The 20,331-nt window shown below is 44.8% G+C and overlaps 1 protein-coding gene and 1 long non-coding RNA gene across 8 annotated transcripts in view; one reads left to right on the top strand and one right to left on the bottom strand.

Annotated features, from left to right (window-relative positions):
- Positions 1–20,331, bottom strand: part of ATP8A2 (ATPase phospholipid transporting 8A2) — a 683,532-nt gene that overhangs the window by 300,801 nt on the left and 362,400 nt on the right. The gene's annotated exons all lie outside the window — the stretch shown is intronic.
- The window catches only part of LOC146057988 (uncharacterized), a 41,029-nt gene that overhangs the window by 17,351 nt on the left and 3,347 nt on the right, over positions 1–20,331 (top strand). Inside the window, exon 2 of the long non-coding RNA XR_014469809.1 lies at positions 11,557–11,744. This is a non-coding gene — a long non-coding RNA (uncharacterized LOC146057988). The remainder of the gene's footprint in view (positions 1–11,556; positions 11,745–20,331) is intronic.

Genomic DNA, 20,331 nt, shown 5'->3' with positions numbered 1-20,331 from the left:
TAAAGACAGAATGTGGCTGCCGCGATAAAGACTTTTCTCATTCACTGATGGCGAGCGATAGGCAGAGTGAGTAGCAGAGAAGTACCAGCTGTAGATTACTGGGATGGGGCAGACCTGCTACTCAGGATGACTATGGTGGAATTGCTGGAATGATGCAGTACCAGTAATTCAGGATGTCTGGGATACAGTATGTGCTGTACCAGTAATAGAGAAGTGCTGTGAAACTGGGATGAGCACAGTACCGGGTGAGCAGGATCGCTGGGATGGCAGCAGTAACAGAAAGGCAAGATTGCCAAAGCATTTGCAGTACCAGCTATTCAGGATGTCTGGGATATGTCTCTAAGATTATTGGAGGAAGGAGTCACCTGACAGTAATCTGGCTTTTGATTGGATCTGGAGCGGTCAACTGAGAGAGCCTGTCATGGCGAAGTCCATAGCTGTTTTTACAGGGAATTCCGGCATGGTGTGTGCAACGGGTAATCTGTAATGACATGGGAAGCGGGACCACAGCATGGAGGCAGATAGCACTGTATGCCAGATGGACCAGTAGGTGAGGTAGGTAGGTAATGCGCCTCTGAGGGGGCCGCAGGTGAGAGAGCACCCGGCTTGGAGTAAACCTCAGTTTTGTGACATTTTATTTCTGAGAGTAAGGCACACAATTTGAGCAAGAAAGATGCTCCTTGTGGCTGAGTCATCCAGGACCTGGCGTGCCAAGAGGGACTATTTGGCGCAACTGAAGCCACAGTGTATGGGGACACATCAATATGTTCCATTTGTTCATACCCATATGTTTTTATACTTGCAAGTGAGTGAGTTAGCATTTAAAATAGTTTTAAAATAGTTTTAAGACACTGCTTGCTCAATTTCAGTGTGCTGATACTTCACATTCATGCCAATGACCCATGCATTACAATTGATCCAAAATAAATGGGCTATTGAAATGAATGAGCCATTAACACCAATGTCAATTGTTAAACTATCAAAGTAGGGTTCCCAGGACTTAACTCATCTCCAGCCACTCACATGGATACTAATGGTAAACCACGTGTGATTATGGCTAAGGAGTCCCAGAACCTATTATGTTTTTATTTGTTGTTCCTTTGGATTACTAGACAATTTTCAATTGGTTAACAAAAATACAATATTTCTATTTGTATTATCAGGGTTATATAGTAAAAGGGAAACAATGTATAGCAATAAAAACTCATTTTATTACGAGTAATGTTGCAGCACTAAACCGTATTTATTTCAAGATAATTCTAACAAGAACTGTTCAACGTGTAAACTCGTAAACGGAATACAAAATAAAGAACAACAACATTTATTATAGTAATTGGTATTGTTTCTACCTTTTCTTGATTTAAGCTAATTATAAAGTGATACAATGAAAGAAGCAGAGGGGTGGAAAACTCAAAGGACCTTATTCCGGTCCGTTCGCAGGCCTGCGTGCATTAGCACGGGGCCAATGTTTTTGCATTGCGCATGTGGATTTCGGGGCATGGGCATTCGCTTGTTGCACGCGTATACAGCGACCAAACGGGTTGCTGGGTGCACGCACCCATGCTTGCAAACGGAGGGCACCGGGTGGCGGGCTGTTCCATTAGCATCCAAGCAAATGAACCAGAAGAATAACATAATGTCTGCAATAGGCATGGAGTGGGTTAAACATCCAAGACTGTGGTGTGACCTAGGGAAGCATGTGACTCGGTGGTCCAATAAGGACTTAGGGAAGGGCAGTGTTAGCTGGGATATCAGGGCAGGAAAGGGAGGAGTATTTCTCTCTTTCCTGAAAGTTTTCCCGCCCTCCCTCCCTTGTGTTATTATGGTTGGGTGGGTGTTAATCGCGTTGGCTGATAGGCGGGAAAGAACAGCAGGTGAATAGAATTAGTTCTTATTCAAATGATGATGCTACGTATATGTTTGCTTTTCGGTGCGCTCGCCTCTCATTGGCTTAGGCCTTCGCTCGATCACCCGCTCCGGGGGCAGCGAACCCATCAGGTGGGTGGGTAGTCAATGCAGTAGGTCGAGCGGATACCGCTTGTTAGGGTAGGCTTGATTACGTATGCAGATTATGTGGGTGGAGCTTAGTTAATTAGCCGTTCTTTCTGGGCCACCATTAATTAATTAATTATTAATAAATTAATCTAGCTTAAAAGTGCTAAAATAAATCAGCTAACAATTTCTGCCAAACCTAAGTCTCCGAGTCTTTATTTCAGGTTTAGTTTGTAAGTTTTGAAATGTGATGTATATACATGCTAGAGGTCACACACATCAGATGCTAGGATGTTTATAACCTTGAGAACATGATTTAAGGTTTTATTTGGAGAGAGGGGTGGGTCTTTAGGAAGGGTTAAGTAATCTTAAATAGCCCAGAGGGCTTGATTCAGAAATAGGTGCATCCGTCCAAATCACAATGCGCATGTACCGTGATAGATTACCGGCGACAATTGCAGTGAGAATTACAGTCAGGGGTAAATTTACTAAGATGGGAAATCTATCAATAAGATTCTATTTATTATCTTCAAGAACAGGGGACCTCAACCTCCGACCTCAAGCACCCCCAACAGTGCATGTTTTCCAGGTCACCCGGCAGGTGCACATGAGCACTCCTTATTCACTGACACTATGGGCGGTATTTAATGTGAATACCTGCGAGGTGCAGCGAATCCTTTTTAGGATTCGCTGCACATTCGCCACGTTCCGGAGCCAGCGGGCTCCGGTATTCAACGTGTCAGGGGCTCGCTGCCCCTGACAGGCGAATATGAGCTCCTGCAGCGAATGCAGCAGGGAGCCTGAGGAGGGTGCCAGGCAGAGAGATGGGTGTCTCTGTGCCTGCCCCTGAATGTTTGTGGGGGGCAGGTGGGCTCCCCGGGTGCCAGGCAGCACAGGCTGCCCCCCGGGGGTGCCAGCAGGGGAGTGTATATTCACTATACCCGATCGTAACAATCGGGTGCAGTGAATATATGAATATGTAATGAGCGGCTCGGCTCCGGCGCCCCCTGCTGGCTGCTGTGTAAAAAAAAAAAAAAAAAAAAAATTTAAATTAAATATATATTCATGTGCTTACAGCACATGAATAAAAGTAGCATGCCCCTCCTCAGAATAAAATTCCTGATTTTTTTACACCAAATGTAAAAAACAAAACACTTTATTTTAAAAGTTCACATTCCACTTCTCCATAAAAAGATAGCGATTGCTACTCGGTGAATCATGGCGAAAAAAACCTTCAAATGTATTCGCCATGTGATCATTGAATAGGGTGATTCACCGTTTTTGTCAAAAATTCGCCAAACAGCACAAATTCGCCATAAAAACATGGCGAATCAGGCTCATTGAATACCGCCCATTGTATAAGATCACAGGTGGAGCTAATTATTTCACTTGTGAATCTGTGTGGAGTGAACTGTTGGGGGTACTTGAGGACCGAGGTTGAAAAACACTGATCTAGAAGGTGCTAAGTACGGTGAAGTGATAAACTGTCTGGTTTTTATCACCGGCCAATCAGCTCCTAACTGTGAAGTTACAGGCCTGGTTTGAAAAATGACAGGTAGGAACTCATTGGCTGATGATAAAAACCAGACGCTTTATCACTTCAGCGAGCTTAATAAATTTACCCCTCAGTGTGCATTTATGGGAGGAAGCGGCTAGTCAAATGGTTGTGTCTAGATCCACATTTGTTTCTCGACCAGGATGTGACGTTAGGTGAGGGGAGAAGTTGTTAGATGCGCTCACAGTGTTTTTTATTTTATTTGTAATTTACGTATTTTATTTTAGCTGGATTGTACCCTCCCGCGCTCGATTCGCTTGCCTCGATTCATGTATGGTGATTTATACCCCCCCCCCCCCCCCCCTCCAGGTATACGTGTACCCAGTGCATGATGGGAAAAGTCAAGAAACAAAAGTGGATCTACCCACAACCCCAATCAAACACAGGCTAATGTTAAGAGAAAGGTCTGCTTCTTTCTTTTCTCTACATCAAAGCGTTACAGTTATGTACTAATGGGAGCAAGTAATTGCACGTGTCTTTAAATTAACTTAATTAGCTTTCCTTTTATAATTAAAACCAAATGTAAATGTGTATATATATATATATATATATATATATATATATATAAATAAAAGGATCACCAGGGGAGCAAAGGGTAGCCCTCTGCGCTACCACCACCAAAAATAAAAATGGAAATGTTTTACAGTACTTAAGCAGCTTCTTCTAAGTGTTATGTTTTCAGAAAACCTGTGTAAGTGTGACAAAAGTTTTTTTCCATATGTATCGGCCATAAACACCGACACAACATGTATAATTGGTACCCGAAGGCTTTGCTATAAAAAATAAACATGGATTCCAACACGTTCTTTAAAAAAATAAATAAAGTTTGTTCCCAATAGACCGACTTAAAGAGAACCCAAAAACCCATCTGGTGATATAATTACCTGGGTTATAAAAAGTAAGAAGCACGGCTTTCCATGCGTTTTTACACAACATTTCAGGTGTGAAGCGATTCCATTCCAATGTACCAGTAACCACACAACGCTACAGAAGGCAGAGGCCAACATCTGAGCTGAGGTGAACATATTGCAACCACTTTATCAAAACCAGCCTGAAACAAATTGCCTGGGCTGCAGAAAATAATAACCCGGGTGCCTCTGGAAGTGGAAATGTCATCTTGCAGATTTTGCTGACTCACCTGGAACACATTTCGGGTATGGCCGGTTTGGCACATCTGGGACTAAGCCTGGCCTTATTTGTAAAATCAGTATATAACTAGGAATTATCAATAGAGAATGATGTTCAATCCAGATATGCAAAAAAATAGACTGGGTGTTAGAAAGCAGAAAGTGCTATGTGATACATTATTATTATTTTTAATGAACTCGGCTGAGTGTGATTTTGTTCTATGCTGGATTCTGGAGGGATTTCTTCTAGCAATTTTGAACACAGTATTTTATGGGTTCATTTTTATCCAGATGAAAATGACATCAAGTGTAATCTACTGTGAGACACCATAGATCTCAGTATTTCCGATCTGCACATCTAGACAGGTTGCGCGTCAAAATAAGGCTGCCACGCTCCGAAGTGTCAAGTGCAAGTTTTTGCTTTTAAAGTCCCTGTCTCGCTTAGCGCTGAGGTCCGCCCATGCTATGTCCATTTGCACTTTTCCTGTACATAGTAAGCAGCAAAGTTTGAAAGTCTCTGAGGATATTGCTACGCTGCGCTCAGATTCGGCTGGGCACCTTGGAAGGTGAAGGTGCCCAGCCGAAACTGCAGAATCGGTGCAGCCATCTTGCATGTAGTCTTCTGATCTCTACCGCCAATCCGGATATTTGTTCAAGATCAGCTGATTGTAGCGCCCAATCAGCTTGCACAAAATGTAAAGAGGACTTCCTGCTAGGACCAAGCCACCAGTACAACGTAATTTCTGTTAAAGTTACTACCCAGTACTGCGCTCCCAGATATGGGCTACCACTATGGCTTTGCTCGGATCTATACAGTATTGTTTACTGTTACCACCTGTCTGGTAACCTGTTCCTGTGCACTCCAGATTTCAGATCCTCTTTTGTAATTACAGAACTACTATTACAGTTCCAGTTATATTCCGGGTCAAGCCTGGTTCCAGTTATATTTCAGGTTCAGTCTGGTTCCAGATGTATTCCAGGTCCAGTCCAGCTCCAGTTATATTCCAGACCAGTCCAGTGACTAGCTGTACTCTGAGTTCATTCCAGCAAGTTATACTCAATTAACAGTTGGTTTCAGTCACCCTTCGGTTAAAGTCCAGTCATCTCCATGACCATTCCAGTTCAAGTTGCTCTATTTGTTCCTGTTAAATAAAGTTTTCTATAACACATGCCCTCGGGCCAACCACTGCACTCACCAAGTCCCAATTTAGAAGTATCCCCTGTCCCTCTACGCTCCATGAGCATACTTGCCTACCTGACCCTCTCCATGAGGGAGAAAATGCTCTGTTCCTGGACTTCCCTGGTAATGTATGATTGCCATCACCTGTGATGAGCTAGTTAATTGATAAGAAAGGTGTCACCACAGGTGATGGCAATCACACATTACCAGGGAAGTCCAGGAACAGAGCATTTTCTCCCTCATGGAGAGGGTCAGGTAGGCAAGTATGTCCATGAGTAAAAGCTTGATCAGACCACCCAGCTTTATTCACACACCTTTTACTTAGGGATGGCCACTCACCATCAATGATTAGAAATCATCAATGATTTATGGCCGATGTTGAATAGTTTTGACATCGATGGTGGAGATCCAGATGGTTTCTCACCATCGATGTCAAGCTTCAAGAATAGTTTCATTTTGCATTTTTTCCCCAAGGGGCCAGGACACTGAGCATAGCTCTGCCCCCAACACCCACGAAACCCCACCCCCATATTTTGATTGGCCCACAGCCCAATCAATCCAAGAAAATGAATGACCATTGATATGTAAAAACATTGATGGTCTTTCATTGCATAGTTATACACAATCGATGGCCAGTTGAAAATGAGGCCCTGTAATTATTGTTTTGAAGACAGCACATCTCCGATAACCAAAACATTGCCTTCGCTGAATATTAGCTCCCTTTCCACTGAGTGTTGAAAAAGGTTTGATTACTGTATACATAACGTATTATAACCTACATAACTGAATGCGCACTGCATATAGTTAAAATGCAGTGCAACGCTTCTCACTGCCAGTTCTAACTGACAGCTTTATGCCTTATAGCGTCTACAGCTATTAAATTAAATCTGCATTTCAGGGTACTTTATTTTTGTTACTGAACCTCCAGTAAATATCAGTGCCAGCACAATATATATATATATATATATATATATATATATATATATATATATATATATATATATAATTCCTCGCTGTGTCCACTAGATCCTGCATGTGTACAATAAATAACTTTTATTATCTAGCTAGCTGAGGCATTGATTGCCTGCGAGAGCCTGAAGACCTGTTCCAGGCGTCTCTTGTGGAGTAAACGCACGTGCCATTGTGTTTAGGAAAGCTGCTCTGGAAACTGTACTTAGCAAAAGGGATTGTTTTAATTGTGCCTTGCAGCAAAAATATTGGTTTTATTTCTTTCCAAAAACGTGCCTGAGACCCCTCAAATATTTATACAATGTCTAAGAGTGTGAAGCTTTCCTTGTGTCACATACTGCATTCACTAGTATAAGAAAAAGCAGAAAGACAAAATGCCAGACGGATAGATCTATACCAAATGTGACTATATATATATATATATACACATATATATATATATATATACATATATATATACACATATACATATATATATACACATATATATATATATATATATATATATATATATATATATATATATATATATATATATATATCTGAGCAAAGATGAGCGTCACTCCAGAGGACTTGGTTATGTAGATATTTATGTCTCAAAAAGATCAAACAAGATAAGGATGCATGTACAAATAGTCAACGTTTCAATACATAAATGTATCTTTGTCAAGACCACATGCTCCTGCGAGCTAAACAGCCACTATTGTGGTACAACAATATTGTTGTACCACAATAGTGGCTGTTTAGCTCGCAGGAGCATGTGGTCTTGACAAAGATACATTTATGTATTGAAACGTTGACTATTTGTACATGCATCCTTATCTTGTTTGATCTTTTTGAGACATAAATATCTACATAACCAAGTCCTCTGGAGTGACGCTCATCTTTGCTCAGTTGTTTTATACAAGTGAAGGCACCCGGGGCATTTGTTTCATATCTGTGAGAGTGCCGATTCTTCTACTTCATATATATATATATATATATATATATATATATATATATATATATATATATATATATATATATATATATATATATATATCTTGTAGATATGGCCCGGCACTCCTGCTTACAATCTTTATTTGCTCCGGTGCTCGCAGCCAGTGGGGGATAGAGGCAGGTTGGATGTGCTGCAGCACAAAAACGGAGTCAGACCAGCAGAGGTATGAGTAAATATTTTACTGCGTGGCAACACACATCTCTAGTGCCGACGTTTCGGGGTTCCGTATGCCCCGTTTTCAAGGAAGAAAGAGATACAAAGAACACCCTAAGGTGCTTACCTTAAGTAGCAGAAGAAAAGACCCTCCACCCCGTGGCGGCTCCGATCGCCTTCCGGGAAGGTGACCAGGGACAAACTGGGGAGCATCGAGCCAGCATTTAATCTGGCAGCCCAGCAAGATACATCACAGAAATGGCTGTCCAAGCTGCAAACGCAGTGTGACAGATATCACCAAGAACTGGTCAGATTTAAAAGATCTAAGTTCACCGCCGTAAAGGATGACTATGACTCAAACCGGGTCTACAAATGGCTAATGGGGGGGAATTCGGATGCCCCTCAACAATACCGTAAGCCACAGCAAAGAAGACACTGGCGCAAAAACCGGAATCAGGATCATGGAGAGCCAGGCACTTCCAATAGCGACAGCGAATTTGCAGTAGCGGACTCAGACTGCACCCCAGGCCCGTCCACTATCCCTTTAGGGGAAGACCAGGGCCCACCCACAGGCCCAAGACCAAGAGGACACCCACCCGCCGGGGGGGGGGGCAAAGGCAAAGGAACCAGCACAAGGGTGTCCCCCCGAGTGCGTTAATATACAATCTTTCCTCAAGATCACTCAGCACCTTAGAGACAGCAGTGCTGAGCAAAGGCTTGACCTTTGTGCCCACAAGCAACTTCGACGACTTGCAGTGGGGGATAGATTTGTACAAATTAGGGAGGAAACTCCGATTACAAGAACACTTTCAAAACTCACTGACGGAGCCCACTCCTTCCATTCATTCGACATTTTTACAGAAATGCAGCACTTCTAAATATGATCCAATGTCCACAAATGCCTCTATAAAATCGTATACTAGGCTCCTGGACGAATCCATCAGAAAATATGCGGGGGCCAAAGCGCCCACTCAAAATAATCTATCCAAGGATGAACGGAGGGCTCTCCGGGACCTTGGGGACTACAGAGACATCATTATCCGCCCCGCCGACAAGGGGGGCGGGATAGTGGTTATGGACCTGAGAGACTACTGTGAAGAAGCCATGAACCAACTCTCCGACAAGGAGGTATACACCCCATTACATAGCAATCCGACAGACGGATACAAAAGGGAGTTGGACAATATTTTGGACAGGGCACACGATAAGGGCCAGCTGCAGACCCAAGTGGTCAAAGCCTTAAAACAGCCATATCCCATCACCCCGGTCTTCTTTCTAGTACCCAAGATCCACAAAAGATTAACAAACCCCCCCGGCCGGCCGATAATATCGGCAAGGGGGTCCCTATACCAACCCGCATCAATCTTTTTGGATCAAATGCTGCAACCTCTGATATTGAGGAACCCTCGATTTATCAAGGATACCACAAGTTTCCTCAAAGCATTAGAAGAACTGGAGGATGTCCCTCCAGGGGCCACCCTTTGTACAGTAGACATTTGCAGTTTGTACACCAGCATACCCCATGACGCGGGTATAGCTACAATGAGACGATTCCTGACAGAAGAAGCCTTCGATCTTATCGACATCGACCTCTTCATACAGCTCCTCACCCTGACGCTAAAAAGGAACTATTTCCTTTTCGATGGAAAACACTACATACAGCGCAATGGGTGCGCGATGGGGAGCAATGTCTCACCATCGTTCGCAAACATATTCATGTTTTTCGAGGAAGAGGCCATGTTCTTCAACAACCCAGGCATCGCTAAGCACATTCTGCAATACTCCAGGTACATAGACGACCTGTTCATTGTATGGACAGGGAGCCGGGACACACTGGAGCAGCACCTATCAGCTATTAATCAGCGAGACTCACCCATTAAAATCACATACAGCATGGACCCGGTGCAGATCAACTACCTAGACGTCCTGGTGACCCTAGAAGGAGGTAAAATACGCACGGGCGTATACCACAAGCCCACGGACAAAAACACCTTGCTATTAGCGAGCAGTCATCACCCCAAAGCCCTCAAGGAAGGACTCCCGAGGTCACAGTACATCAGGGCAGCCCGAATCACCAACGAGGCAGATGCTTTGGAGAGGGAGCTGGATCTGGTCACAGAAAGGTTCCTTGAGAGGGGATATGACGCCAGACTATTACAAAAGCAGAAGTCAGAGGTTAAGGCGATACCTCGCCAATCGCTCCTAACTGCTAAAAGCAAGAGTAAAAAGCGTATAATACCCTGGGTCAACAGACACACAACAGCCAGCCCGGTACTCACTAGAGCTTCCAGGGCCCTCTGGCCCATCGTGAGCACAGACAACAAGCTACAGTGCTTCAAAAACACCAGGCCCATGATTTGCCACAAGAGAGGCAAAAGCATCAAGGATTGGGTGGTCCACGCTGACATCACCGGGAGAGGAACAGAGACCAACAAGAAGAACTTCCTAGAAAAGAGCCCGGGATGCTATAAGTGTCTACATTGCACTACATGCAACAGTCTGATAACAGGATCGCACTTCACCAATCCAGCTACAAACATCAGATACAGCATAAAACATGTAGTGACGTGTACCACCACACACATCATCTACATGATAAAATGCCCATGCAATTTCCTGTACATAGGGAAGACCATTAACACTCTCAGGACCAGAATGGCGCTACACGGGTCATCCATTAAAGCGGCCATCGAAGGAAAGACCAAGGGCAAAATCCTGGACCAACCGGTGGCGAAGCACTACAAAGAGGCAGGGCACACGTTGGAACAACTACAATATCAGATCATCGACCACGTTCCCCCCAATCTGAGGGGAGGAGACAGAGGAGGACGACTACTACAGATGGAGGCACGTTGGATGTTCAGACTGAAGACAGTGAGCCCCTCAGGACTAAATGAGAAAATCACTTGGAGTGTGTTCTAAGAAGATCGATGGAAGCACTACTCCAACGAAGCTACAACAAATGGGCGATCAGAGGACTGCCACTAACGTTTTTCACCCATACACACACACCCTCATCAACCCAACCCCCCCCCCCCCCCACGGCCCCACACAGTACACACACTTTGGTCACTAACAACATCAGCTGTCGCTTCTTTGACGGCTGTCCTACGATGCACCCTAAGTTTGTGTTTTTATTATAGTTTATTCCGATATGTAGTAACACTCACACACAGACCTTCTACAATCACACTCCACACATATATTTTCAACAAACACAGAGACAACACAAGCCACCATCAGCACACCTGACCGACATTTCACACTTACAGGTAGTTTAATAACGTGACAGCATGTCCCTCTGCAGGCGTTCAATAGCCCACATAATACCCATCATTCCCTTTTGCCAGGCACATACATATGCCCCGTCCCCCAAGACCTCTCCACTACCATGTCGATACAGACACAGCCGATTGATCTGATTTAAACAGTGGCAGCTAAATCTGCCATAACATGAAACGCTCTCCAACATGTATGCTAAGCAATAAGACAGTGGACTAAGACACTGGCACCTGGACTGTGTGCACATTTTACTGTTTATCGTTTTTTAACAGCACTTTATTTTGTATCTTTCACGTAGGTGCGAATGGCAGGCAGATGATGACGCCCAGGTGCCGCCGCGTCAATCACCATGGTGATGCGGCGAGTCAGAGCAGGGCGACGGGAGGAGGGTGGAAGCTACGCTGACGCAGCCTCCCTGAGCCCGCCCTTCCCGGAAGGCGATCGGAGCCGCCACGGGGTGGAGGGTCTTTTCTTCTGCTACTTAAGGTAAGCACCTTAGGGTGTTCTTTGTATCTCTTTCTTCCTTGAAAACGGGGCATACGGAACCCCGAAACGTCGGCACTGCCACGCAGTAAATTATTTACTCATACCTCTGCTGGTCTGACTCCGTTTTTGTGCTGCAGCACATCCAACCTGCCTATATATATATATATATATATATATATATATATATATATACTGTATATATATATATATATATATATATATATATATATATATATATATATATATACTGTATATAAGCTGCTGGAGGCTCCTGATTTCTGGGGTAGCTCTAGAAGAGTAGGCAGCTCTTCGGCACCAGTAAGCAGCACAGGATAGCGTACGTTACTCACCGGCAATCACTGTACCACTGGAAAGGGGGAGGGGCTTAATGACTGGATCACGTCATTTAGCTTCTCTCCCGCACTGCAGACCTGCAATCCCAGGTGTTTATCTATTTTGGGGCCAGGCCTAATGACAAGACCACTCGGTCCTGTTCTCTGAAGTGCCCCGCAATGTCTCCCTCTGCAGGCTTCTCCCAAGGAAGAGACTTACAAAGTAGGAAAGTGGCTCTGCACTCACCATAATGACGCACAATAATAAATAATGGGGTTTAGTTCATATATTGATCAATACATTACATTTAAGTTTGCAGGAATATGTTTTGGTAACTTGAACCCTGTTTCCCCGATATATTACGCTAGAGAATGAGACATAAAAAGACAAAGTACTGTATAGTCCCACATGCTAAATGTTCACTCCCGTGTGCTCTTATTGGCTGTAACTCAGTGGCGGAAATTGTGGGTGGTGAGCCCGGGTGCACAAATATAATTTGTGCCCCCTTCCTACACTGCAGCTCAAGCTCACAATATGCAACACGGCACTGGGTGACAGGGAGAGGCAGAGGATCATAGGGAGAGGCAGAGGGTGACAGTGAGAGGCAGAGGATCATAGGCAGAGGCAGAGTGTGACAGAGAAAAACAGTGGGTGACAGGAAGAGACAGCAGTGGGCCCCTTAGTCTTAAGGGGCCCCTGGTGCACCAATAGTAGTTCTACCTCTGCTGTAACTGATATATAGGTCCCAGCCATAAGCTTTTAGATACCATGGGGTAGATTTATTATATGGCGATCAGGGGAATCTGCGCTATTCCCGTGCGTTATAGCAGGGGATAGTGCTTCCCCTGATCTATCACACCCGCCGAGCGTTTACTCTAACGCCGGCGGTGTGGGGCAGGAGGCATAGCGCAGGGGCGATATTTTGCACTGCGCCCCTGCCGCCTGCCAGATTTATGAACGGTCAGCATCGCTGACCGTTCCGCCGCCTGCAGCTGTCGACTTCGCCAGCTGCAGGCGGCGATGCCCTATACCTAACAGCAGAGACAGCTCTGTCCCTGCTGCTGGCGCTGAGCTGCGCTGGGATCTCGCGAGACTAGCGAGATCCCGCGCATGCGCAGTGAGCCGGCCGGGGGGGAAAGGAGACGGCGCATCAGTATTAACTGATGCGCTGTCTCCAGGAGGGACATCGCCGGAGGGGGGAGTTAGCGCTCCCCCACTCCGGCGGCAAGATCTTAATAGATCTTGTCGGTGTCCCCTCCTGCTTCGCCTCGCTAATGAGGCGAAGCAGGAACTGTTATAGTGGCGCGATAGGCGCCGCTATAATAAATCTACCCCAGAGTTACAAAACAGTTTGAGCTGTGCAGTTTAGCTATAGTCATGTAAATTCTAACATGCTGTGCTCCTCTCCTTAAAATATGGTATTTTCATTTACATTAACTGCAACAAAAAAATTTAGCTCTTCAAATAAACTTTGCAGAGAGGAGGGGCGGTAAATGCTGACGATGTTCCTCAGTTCCTATAGCAGTAAGTGGAAGGTGACTTTGGTAATGACCAATGCTGATCTTTCCTCCTATGATTTACTACTATGACCCTATGATGCGCTTTGGACTTCTAATGATCTATACACATTTAATGGCAAGTTTGACTTTAAAGCTGAAGTTCAAGCCAGGGGGGAGGTTTACTTTACAACTTCAAGGTAATAATAGACCAGTCGCTCTGAATGGAAGTGTTTGATGTACAAGATGTCTATGCTATTTCCATTATCTGTCTGCTAAAATATGATTAATGTCTTCCATTCATAACATCTTTGTTTTTGGATGGACCTATCCCTTATTTTTTCTAGGTTTTAGATTACTTTGAGATATATAATGGGGGTAATTCAGCCCTGAACGCAGGGCTGCAACTTTTTGCGATCAGTTCGCCCCCTCCCCGCCGTGTGAAGATGGCAAAATCCATTCGCAATCACTCGCCATCGAATGGATTCCACCCCACCTCCCCCATTTCTATTGCCACTTAATGGGCTTGGGGAGATCGGTGCCTCCTTCCCAACGGCCGGCCAGCTGGGGTGCCGCCCACAAATGACGGTGGTCAGTCAGCCAGCGTGCAGCCTGCATCTACAGGTCGTCACTGCCTGTGGCTACACAGAGGGCTCAGGCATGCGCATTGTGAACCGTATGCATGGGCGGTCCTCCGATGATCATGGGAGAACCCCATGTGTATAATGTTGAAATCTTTGGGATAGCTAACCTATGTGCACTTTTTGTTGCATATTTATGTTCTTTATCATACTGTAATTAGATTTTGGGAAAAGGGTACTCTTTACCTAGAACGGCGCCCATCGCGGTGATCGCGACATCGCGGGCAGCACATAAACGGCCGCGACGCGATGCCCGCGATCACCGCGATTTTCCCATAGGGAACAATGTTAAAAAGTCAGATTGATCGCGATTTTGCATTCAATGCCTCAATGCCCGCGATTTTACCATAGGAATCAATGTTAAATGGGCTACAGAGCCCAAATAGGCTCAATTAACCCTTAAATGTCACCCCAATTTTTTTACGCCACCCCACGATCCACGCCAACCCGAAGCGTGGCGAGCGCAGCGAGCCCGCGAGGGGCGGCGGTACGCGTCCTCCGACCTTTTCATGCCCTACTATCCACGTCGGCGTGGAGTTGAGAATAGAATAGTGTGGCGAGCGCAGCGAGCCACCGAGCCCGAAGCGTGGCGAGCGCAGCGAGCCCCGCGAGGGGACGCGGATACCTTCACAGTTATACGCGTCCCCTCGCGGACTTCACAGGTGTCCGTGGCGACGCGGACACCTGTGAAGCCCGCGAAGGGACGCGTTTACCTGTGAAGGTATCCGCGTCCGCTCGCCACGCTTCGGGCTCGGTGGCTCGCTGCGCTCGCCACACTATTCTATTCTCAACTCCACGCCGACGTGGATAGTAGGGCATGAAAAGGTCGGAGGACGCGTACCGCCGCCCCTCGCGGGCTCGCTGCGCTCGCCACGCTTCGGGTTGGCGTGGATCGTGGGGTGGCGTACAAAAATTGGGGGGACATTTAAGGGTTAATTGGGGCTATTTGGGCTCTGTAGCCCATTTAACATTGATTCCTATGGGAAAATCGCGGGCATTGAGGCATTTTACAGTAAAATCGCGGTCAATCAGGCTTTTTAACATTGTTCCCTATGGGAAAATCGCGGTAATCGCGGGTACCCGATTTTGATGTACCCGCGATTTGCCCGCGATGCCCGCGATTTTTTACCCCCGACGCCCGCGATTCTGATCGCGGGCGCCGTTCTAGGTAAAGAGTACCGGGAAAAGTTTTACAAAATTCAGAATTTTTGTAAAACAGAAAATTATCACTAAAATTATCATTAAGACAATATATAAGGAACAGAAGAAAGAGAGTATGTCACTGTGTGATGCACCTGGAGATCAGGTTAATTAAAATGTAACTTTTATTGTTATTACTAAAAAATAGCGAAGTATGGACACACAATAAACAAACTGACACACATGAAACACAAATGTGGTTTAAAAAGGATAATATACCCCAACTTAGTGTGAGCCCAATGTTTCTCCCCACTGATGGATATTTAAGAAATCAGGGTCAGAATCCACTTTATTAGTTAATGTGCCTGGCAGCTGTATTAGGGAGACTGACTGTTGGTTTCCAATGTGCTGCAGGTGGACTACACTTTGCACTGCTGTGATTAAATAATCATTCAGATACCCCACAAGAATTCAGTGTGGGGTGCAATACATGTGTACACATCATTGGAGAGACTGAGTATTTGTATCCAATCTGGTGCAATTGCATTCAATCTCACATTGAAGCAGTTAAATTAACCATACGTGCCCCGTATGAATTTATAAATCGGGTACAATGCTAGTGAGTATCAATAATGTGACCCACATGAGACACAGCGATGGGTCCTGGGTTTGTCGCAGCCTCACTGGTGTCCCTCAGTGCGGACGGCGTCTGATGCGATCTGCCACCTCACAATCAGAACGCCGTACCGCAACAGAGCCTGGACACGGAGCTGCGGCTGTTACCCGCTGACAGTCAGGAGGTTAGAACAATCTAAGCATGAATATGAACTAAACCTTGAAGAGCAATAAAGTGGACAGAAATAAAATATCAGCTAACATCTACTATCGTATTACAGGCTGTGTTAGGAGATGGTTGGCTGGTACAGGTTGAGTATCCCGTATCCGTATATCTATTATCCGAATTATTCCAAAAACCGTGTTTTTTGGAATCATTCGAATTTTTTTTTTTTTTTTACCCTCCCTAACCCTCTTTTTATACTTACCAAGTCCCAGGGCGTCCACAGCAGGCCTCCGGCATCTTCTCCAGGGTCTCCAGCGGTCCCAGGAATGCATTGCGCGAGTGTGCACGCGCGCCGGTGACGTCACCGGTGCGCGCGCACACTCGCGCAATGCATTCCTGGGACCGCTGGAGACCCGGAGAAGATGCCGGAGGCCTGCTGTGGATGTCCGGGGACTGCGTGGATGCCGAGGGACCACCGGACACCATCAGGGGACAGGTAAGTATGGCTAAAACAATTTATTCTAAAAACCGGAATATTCCCCTATCCGGAATGCTCGTGGTCCCGAGCATTTCGGATAGGGGATACTCAACCTGTACTTTATCTCTCTTAAAGGCTTAGTACATCTCCGTCTTATTCTCTGCTAATTAACATCACATTTGTCATTTCCGCACAAATTTGTCCTATCGGGAGACTGGAGACAAAGGGTGGTATCCAATTAGCGCTGATGCTTTCTCACCTGAAAAAAAAAATGTGCAGAAATAGCGCGATATATGGCCAATGGTCATTATTAAGCTATCCAATTAAAGTGTTTTTTTTCTGGCAATAACAAATGGGAAAAGGGATAACGTCCTCAGACCCATGAGTTATCGCGGATTTGCGTGCTGCTTATTTATTTATTTAAAGCTTCTTATATAGCGTAGCAAATTCCATTACGTTTATCAGGGATTATGCTTCAGGTACCTAAGGCACCAGAAGTATAATCCGCAATAACTGCCAGGTAATCAGGGCTAATTGGATAGTCCCATGCAAATCCATTAGCTTTGGTAATTTATCGCAGCTAATTGGAAACAGCCCAAAGAAGAACACATATCACAATTAATGAACTGGAATAAACCGTAATTTTGGGGCGATGTATCAAGTGCAGAAAATTGTGGAGAAGTAAACCAGAGGAGAAGATGTCCATTGCAACCAATAAGCTTTTAGGGAGTATTTTATAAAGAACATTCCATAAAATGATAGGTTGCTATGGACAACTTCACTCTGTTTACTGCTTTGTACAACGCTCCCAAAATTAGGGTTTCTTTTAGTCTGTTAACTCAACACAGAATTTTTATTTGTACCAATAAATGATAAATACATAAAAAATTGGACAGTTTATGAAATGCTTAGACGTAGAGATTATGCGGTATATTCAATCACTGTCGAAAATGCCGTCTTGCCGAAAAGAAGGCAGTTTTCGACATGAATAGATCAGATATGGTTCCGACCTATTCAGTGCTGGCTGTTTTTTTTCCAGGTGGATTGACGGAATAGCCGCTAATCCACCTGCTTTTGACGGAAACACAGCCAAAACCGAAAGGTCTTGTCCATGTTTCCGGCAATCTCAATCCGACATGAAAACATGCAGAATTGAGTCAGGGAGGATGGCGCCGGGTGAGCAGCAGCAGCAGCTTACACAGCGCTGTCCTCCTGTCCACCACCGCTCGCACTCGCCGGCTGCCTCCCGTGGCCGCCCGTACCCGGCCCGCCGCACTCACCTATCCCGCCGCCAGGCCAGATGAGAGCCCTGTCTAGCCTTCCGCTGCCTCCAATCGCTGCTTCACCGGGTCCTCGCATCGGCTGGGTGAGCATCAATCAGCGAGCAAATCCGACATCCGGATTTGGCCGCTGATTGAATAATGGATGCCGGATCCATTCGGCAAAAGATTGTCAGAGTAGATCATTTGATGCCGGAACCATTCAGGGACAGAAACTCCGCTGCGGATGAATTTTCCTTTTATCCTACAATTTCCTTAGCTCTCGGCCCATACATCAAAGTTCTAAGATGAAAATCTTCAATATGCCCGCTCTCTGCTTAAAAAGCACCCTGTCATTGTAGGACTGATTAAGTCAGTATTAATTAGACACTTTTATTCTACACAAATAGATGTCTGTGACGTGGTATTTTCATTTTTGTGCCGCAGTAAAGTGTGTTATGGTTTAGCAACATTTAGACAGTCTTGGCCAAAAGCCCTGCATATTTAGCGGCTATTACACTAATAATAAAACACATCTGTTTTACCGTACAGACCGCTCTGTTAACAAGCAAATGCTGATTAAAAGGAGGTTTAATTGTTTTTTTTGTGGATCTCTTAAATTGCTGTGCTATTAGCAGAGATCAGCAGGAGATTAGAGCGGAAACCAGACTTCTTTACACAGCGACTTGTATATGTAATGTACGGTATAAAAACAACCACCTAATGCAGGAGAATACTGTAGGGTGGCAGAAAGCATGTAAGACAACTCCCGCACAAACACCTCATCTATCACTGTATCAGACTCATCACTTGCTATTAATTAGATGCAGTACCTCAAAAGTCGATTATTCTGGCAAATTCATATTGATGGCATATTTATCAAATAAAAGTTGATAATGATCGGGGAGTCTTAACTTATGGCTGGTGGAACCCATTCTGAGAAACCTGGCGAATCTTATCACCGGACATGGTTACTTTCACACACATCCTCACATAATTTTCTCTTTCTTCACTTTCCCATCCCCCTGACCCCAGGCCAGCATTGCTGTGTGGATATATAATACTTGTGTATCAATGCGTATTTCCTTATAGATTGCATGCTTGCTGCCAGTGCCTTCCTACCTTTGTTACTGTCTGTTATTATTATTAATAATTAAGTAACAGTTTCCTTCCACGTTCCAAAAATATACTGATAGGTTAATTGGCTCCCAATAAAACTAACCCTAGAATGTATGTGTGTGCATGTACATGTGGTAGGGAATATAGATTGTAAGCTCCACTGGGGCAGGAACTGATGTGAATGTTCAAATATTCTCTGTAAAGTGCTGAGGAATATGTGTGCGCTATATAAATAACTTGTAATAAATAATAATAAATAAATAACAGTATCTTACATAGCGCAGCAAAGTCTGTTGCACTTGACAATAGGAAACAACAGTGACAAAAAAATACTGGGTATTACAGGGACAAATGTGTGAGGGACCTCTGTATTTTAAGAACCAGAACATAGCTCTTGGACCGCTTGTGGTTCTAAAAATATAGTGAAAAAAACAAGTAGGTATCCACCGTATTTTAAAACCAGCACCAGGCTCCCACTAGCAAGGTGGTAATGCCACAGCAAGGGACACACTTATATTGGTACCCCTGGCCAAAGCATTAATCCCTTTCACTAGTCAGGCCAGGTCTGGGTTTCCTAGGGAAGTGGGGACCACCTAAATAAAGGAGTCCTCCCCTCCAGGGCACCCAAAGACTAGGCTGAAACACAGAGATATCCCTGACACCCCCTGGGCTTTGGGTGCTGATTTGATAGCTTTCAGGGAGTTTTTTTGTAAAATAATATTGTTTTTTTTACAGGAGGACTACAGGTCCCAGCAAGCTTCTCCCACATGTTCGTACTTTGATAACTAAAACTGCCTCTGAAAGACCCACTGGTTTATTAAAAAAAAAGCAAAAGTGTAAATTACACACTCACAAATACTCACCTATTCCTTGTGTAGACGCATCTTCTTGTCCAGTAGAATCCATGGTAACTGTAAGAAATGGAATTGATACTCACCTGTCCCTTGTGTAGATCACATAAAGACTGGCACCATAGGTATGCTCAATTATTTGCCACCTTTATATGCCATGTCACCTCCTGTGGGGTCATACACCATACATTCTAGGCGAGTAGATAAACCACCAGCCAATTAGCTCCTACTTCTCATTTTTCAAACAGCTTGTTACATGGCAGCTAATAACTGATTGGCTGGTGGTTTATCACTTTCTATTTTATCACTTTTCAAGCTTAGTACATCTCGCCCATATTCTGAAAGATGACACATGCCCAGTACAGAGAAAAGGCCCTAGCACAGTGGCCTAGGCTCTGTTGCTTCTGTGCGAAACCAAGTTTAAAAGTAGGGATGACCATCGGCCATCGATGTTTCAAAATCATTGATGCTTTATGGCCGATGTCGAAT

This window comes from Crinia signifera, chromosome 2 (assembly GCF_055691185.1).
Source record: "Crinia signifera chromosome 2, ASM5569118v1, whole genome shotgun sequence".
Taxonomy (NCBI): domain Eukaryota; kingdom Metazoa; phylum Chordata; class Amphibia; order Anura; family Myobatrachidae; genus Crinia; species Crinia signifera.
Note: the sequence above shows the minus strand (reverse complement) of the source record. Positions and strands in the feature narration are given on the sequence as shown.